Source organism: Mizuhopecten yessoensis, unplaced genomic scaffold, assembly GCF_002113885.1.
Source record: "Mizuhopecten yessoensis strain PY_sf001 unplaced genomic scaffold, ASM211388v2 scaffold8537, whole genome shotgun sequence".
Taxonomy (NCBI): Eukaryota; Metazoa; Mollusca; class Bivalvia; order Pectinida; family Pectinidae; genus Mizuhopecten; species Mizuhopecten yessoensis.
In genome coordinates, this window is record NW_018407597.1 from 293,452 (window position 1) to 299,753 (window position 6,302).

A 6,302-nucleotide genomic window follows, 5' to 3' on the forward strand; every position below is an offset into this window, starting at 1 on the left:
CAGTTAAGTTATTACTCACCATTAGTTGAAAGAATGGAGAAACACATACAGAAACCAGCTGCCTATTGCATTCACGTAGGGCAAAAAGCCAGCGTTTTGCACTTGCCCATCTCTTAGGTTCAACAAGCCCCCTGAAAGAAACTAAGTCACTCTTAATTTCAACCCCTGATAAGTCATATTCAAAGACCCAAATCAAAAATCGGAGCTAATAATTATACAGATTGGATATATTGAACTTGTACAATTAGCTATCAAAATGTTCCATGGCGAGGTTTACGTTGTCTATAATAGATTCAGACATTAAGGCTGATATCTTCGTAACAAGAGGCCCAATGGGCCTGCATCGCTCACCTGGTATGAACCTCACAATTGTAACCTTAAAAGAGGACAAAAATAAAGCTACAGGCAAAATATCAGCGTCTTGACTTAAAGTTTAAAGTAATTCAGAAAAAATTGGCAAAGGTCATTCATTTGAACAAACTTGGTAGCCCTTCATCCCAGCATGTTACTGCACAAATATCATCACCCTAGGCCTCTCGGTTATTCAGAAGAAGTCGTTTAAAGGTTTTAAACATATTTGACCCCAGTGACCTTGAATATAAATCAAGGTCATTTATTTGAACAAACTTGGTAGCCCTTTATCCCAGCATGTTACTGGCCAAATATCATCACCCTAGGCCTCTCGGTTCTTCAGAAGAAGTCGTTTAAAGGTTTTAAACATATTTGACCCCAGTGACCTTAAATATAAACCAAGGTCATTTATTTGAACAAACTTGGTAGCCCTTCATCTCAGCATGGTACTGGCCAACTATCATCACATAAGGTCTCTTGGTTATTCAGAAGAAGTTGTTTAAAGGTTTTAAACATATTTGACCCCTGTGACCTTGAATATTTGACCCCTGTGACCTTGAATATAAGTCCAGGTCATTTATTTGAACAAACCTGGACGGCCTTCATCCCAGCATGTTACTGGTCAAAGACCATCACCCTAGCCCTTTTGGTTACTGAGAAGAAGTTGTTTAAAGTAAAAAGTTGACGCCGGCCGGACGCCGGACGCCGCACCATGCCATAAGGGCCAGGTGAGCTAAAAATAGTTCACCGAACTTAAAACATGTAAGTTGCTTTTGCGACCCATCTGAATGCTATGAAACAACAATTTATCTGATGTTTATTGATATATATCTAGGTCATAAGGCAAGCTTAATTTCTCTTTTCCTAGCAGTAGTTAGGCATACAGGCCTCCAATCATGATAAATGCTGCCATGTGAAATATCTCAGCAAATTTTAACCCTTTCACCCCTATGTAACTTTAGTAAACTCTTCCATTCTTTGATCTGGATGAGCTCGTCCATTATGGCCTACAGTGGTGAAAGGGTTAAATAGGGAAACAAAAGCTATGTTACCTAAATCAATAAATGAACTTTAGAGGATGTGCCATTTTTTGTAACATGCTGTGGTGTTATAAACGTGCTCGAGGTGTTATAAACATTGTAACTGAACAGGGCTAGAATATTAATGTTAAATTATGTCTACAGGCTTCTTTTAACAACATTAAATGTTACAAAAAGGACACTTCATATAAAGTTTATGTATTGATTACAGTCACAAGTCCTTTGGTTTTACACATATACGAGTAAAATTGTTACTCCAGCATTTTATTATGATTTTTGTGCATTCCCATGGCCTCAGTAATCTTGTTTAGAGGCTGACATGCTTCATCCACAGCTAGCAGAAGAGGAATTTAGCTCGCATTACCTGTCAAACCGGTTATCATTCTACTACAGCCCATCTTGCTATTCAATGCACCGGCGCACCCTGATGACTTGGAAAACACTGCCAAGCTGTATTTTTTACTCATGGCACATTCTCGAAATTGTGTATCCAAAATAAAAGGTATATTACTGAAAATACTTCAAATAAATCCCATATACACATCAGTCTTTCACGTGCATAGAACTGTATGCACACACAAAAACTTAATATCAACTCTTTCTTAGTCTTTGCCGTGTAGACGCTTTACTAGCAAAACACGTGCAAAATGCAACACTCCCAGGTGTGTATTTAACAACGTGACATTTGATAATTGAACCGTTCCCACAGAATTAACTGGAATTAGTATTAAATACTGTTTTCACACAGGATGTTATTACTAGTTGGATATCTAAAAGGTAGACATTAACTTGTTTCTTTCAGGGCTTTGTTTTGTTTTTTGGGGAGAGGGGAATGCATGGATTGTACATTAGGTATTTTAATTGGTTGTATTTTACTATTATTTCAATTTTATTTTAGATAAATGATATCTTTAATGTTTTCCATTACAATTTTATTCACCTGATCTGTTAACAAAATGTTGGCTCAAAATTTTGAAAGTGTTCTATAGTATAGTACATAAATACAGGCCTTGCGCACGCGTTGAACAAATAACTGGTTTGACGGTTAATGCGGTTTTTATACACACCGAGACCCATACTCATTACCAAGCAAGTACATTCTAAAATGTTGCCGCTTCCTTAGATATGATAGCTTGAAGAGATTGCCACTGGGGAAGTTCTCAAAACAAAAAAAAAACAAAAATTATATCTCAATTAAAAGCTTTCAACTTGAACTGTCAGATTTAATTAAACTGGTTTTCCTTGGCATTGAACAAGTGGATTTTTACATCCCTCATACAAAATTTGGGGTTGGCGATTTTGGGGTAAAAGCTAGGGTCGGTCGGGAACCTGAAACGCTTACAGATGTATATATATATTTTTCTTTTGCCTAAATGTAAAATGATGCTGGTGATATTGATATTGTAAATGACGTCGTAAACAACTCAATCGTTAGGCCTGGGGCAATCAGCCACTTTGCACATTCAACTTTACAATGACACCATTAAAAACAAAATTTAAGGAAAGTATAAAGCATTATTGGCCTATAGGAATAACAGAACTGAAAAATCAAATAGTCAATTAGGCATTTTAATTCATTTGAGATGAAACACGTACAGCATTTGATTGGTCATCTGAAATAATTTTATATAATTTTAAATTAATTTAATTAATGTTTTGCATTCATTTACATATGAGGTCCAGGCGATTGTTAACGACGTCATTTACCCCAGTGTCACAACTCATATCACGAAAAAGATTCATTCATGACATAAAAAAAAAAGTGTGATAAAAAAGGTCAATGTAATTCCGCCTCACTTTGAATGCTACTTACATTACCTATCCACGACTGAGTGACCAGATTTTTTAAAGAATCACACAAAAATATCTAAAATCATTGTTTTTTTCTGCCTTTTTAGCAGATATGAATTAGAATGGGGATTCAATCCTTCTGTATTCTGAAATTTGTGGCGGTATATCATGATTAAACTTTTGCAAATATACTTTTTTTCTGGCTCTAGCTGCTATGTTCATGTGTTTGGCATAGAAACATGAGAAACCTAGCTAATTTAACCCTTTCAACACATAGACCATAATGGACTCACCCAAAAAAATGTATGGTAGAGTCTACTAAAGTTTACCTAGGGGTGAAAGGATTTAACGAATGGGATTTGAATTCCCTTGCAACATTTTTGCTGATATTGGTATAAAAATGCTTGGGTTAATATGACAACTGTAGTAAAACTGTAGTTACAGATTAATAGTTCGACCAACCACCTGGTCAAATCGGTTTGTTTTGACACATATATACAGGTAACATACAATTAAGTAATAAATCAGGGATCGGTTATATATATATATAATCAAATCGTAAACACAGTAATATCATGACAGTACACACGTCTGTCAGCAATGTGAAGGGAGCGTTCTGTACTACTCCGTATTGATAGGACATTATACAAAGTCGGGGACTAAAATTGTTTAACTAGCGTGTGCACAAGAAAGAAACACAACTATCGCTATCATGTTGCATATTTATGTACAATTTGTGAGGCTATCATTCTATCACTGATAGCCCAAAATCGACCAATAATTCCATTATTTCATTACTCAAATTTTATATTCGAACAATTCAAAATGTAGTTCAGCAGGATTCAATCTATCACTGGATGAAAAAATGTTTTTACTGTTAAAACAATGTGTTCCCACATATTCGAATTGACTGGAGATTTACCATATATATGTAGCAGAACTGAACTGTGTCCATATAGAGTTCAGAGGGTCCTGGCTTCCAACACCTGTCAGCTGGTTGTGCATTTTTAGGTCACCTGAGCTTTAGCTATTGCTATCCGTCTTTGTCCGTTGTCATGCGTTGTCCGTTAATATTTTACATTTTCAACTTAAGCTGAAATACTGTTGAAGGGATTTCATTGGGACTTCATGGGAATGTTACTGATATCTCCCTGACCAAGTGTTGGAATGATTGACTCATGGTCCTGACCAAGTGCTGTTATTTTTCGGGTCGATCAGAAATCCAATATGGCCATCATGGCCGCCATTTTGAAAAAAACTATTTCAAACTTGAAGTCAAGTTCTACTGGGTTGATTTAACTGAAACTTGGTAGGAATGATCGACTCATGGTCCTGACAATGTGTTGTTATATTTTGGGTTGATCAGAAATCAAATATGGCCGCCACGTCCGCTTTTTTGAAAGTAACTATTTCAAACTTAAAATTAAGTTCTAATAGGCCAATTGAACTGAAGCTCGGTCTAGGAATGATCAACTCATAGTCCTGACAAACTTAACTTATCATTATGCTTAACTATTTTTTACTCAAATTGGTAAGGATGACTGACATCATTATCTCCACTTCATAATTCAACAACGAAAATAAATACTGCAGGACTCAGGTGACCGTTAAGGACCATGGGCCTCTTGTTATTTCTTGTTATGTTTGGCACTAAAGGGTCCCATGTGTCTTGGAATCAAAGACTTTGTTGAAGGAGGGAGGCAATGGGGGAACTAGTACTGGACTAGGTCGTTTGCTGGCAACCAGGTACCAAGTTAGCTATTGTTGTCCATGGTTTGATTTCAGTTTGGTTGTTAATTTCCCTTTCTATTGTTCTACATGTTTTATATCAAATTTACATCCTGTCATTGATTTATCAATATAAAGCACATGTATTCATGAAAAATATAGTGAATAATAGACTTTTTATTGTCAAACAGAGGAATTCATTTGAATTTTACATTCATCATAATTTCTAATTTTAATCAAAATCAGTACGTTTTGAGAAATTACATAACATAAACAAAACACTGTAGGGAAATGTTGTACATTATTTACAATGATCGGACACTGAACACTTAAAATAAATCAAAAACCAGGAAGTTTGTAAATTTATAGTTCCTTTACCTTTAATGATTGTAACAGTTATGAAATAATAAAAAAATAAAAAGTGATTCAATGTATTTACAATATTTCCCCACAGATCACAGGTACTAGCCTCGTCTGTCAGTGTCAATACACCCTTAATATTATGGATGTATATTGTACATGTATTGACAGACCAAGCTAGTACCTGTTGGTAGATGGATGCAATAGCTGGCATCTTTAACTGCTTCACTTTGATAATCATATAACACTGCAAACTTTTTTGTTTTCTTGGGATTTGTTTTATTGTGAAGATGTTTATAGCTTTATAATTCATAATATCATAATTCGTACGTGCCGACCTTTCAATTTTTAATTTAAGTGAACTGCGAACCTAAAAATGTTTGAAAAGCACATTCGCGACCTCTATTTGACAGCAATTAAATGTCACAGGTTAAGCTGTTCTATACAACAAACTGATAAATCCTGAAGAAAAAGTAAAATGTTGGGAATAAGGGTGATATAATTTGGAGATAAGGTTGAAAATGTGAAGTATTATTCTTCCAAAAAGAGGATTACTTGCAAAATTTTGTAATATCCATAATTATTCGAAAATCCATTATCAACAATAGATTTCCATATAGTAATTACTTGAATACTATTTAATTCTTTTGTTTTTGTTTTTTAATGAAATAAAAATCATTTTCGTTTTTTTAGACTGATGTATTTATTAGTTTGATCATTATATATATACATAGTAATGACTTATGTTTCTGTATTGAATAGAAGATGATTATCATTTATGATAACAATAAAAATATCATTCATGTATGTTTTGACAGACCTAGGACTTATAGTTATATATAATTAGATATCATCTAATTCAGTGGACAGACGGTACATTTCAAGACATGACATGGTGTAATGGTACATAGATGGCTATGATGGCTACTAGTACTGTAGATATAAGCTTGTACTTGCTGCGAGGTTGTGGTTGAATTTGTTTGACAGCTCTTAGATGAATTGCTAGAGCTAGCTCTGTCACGATAATAAATT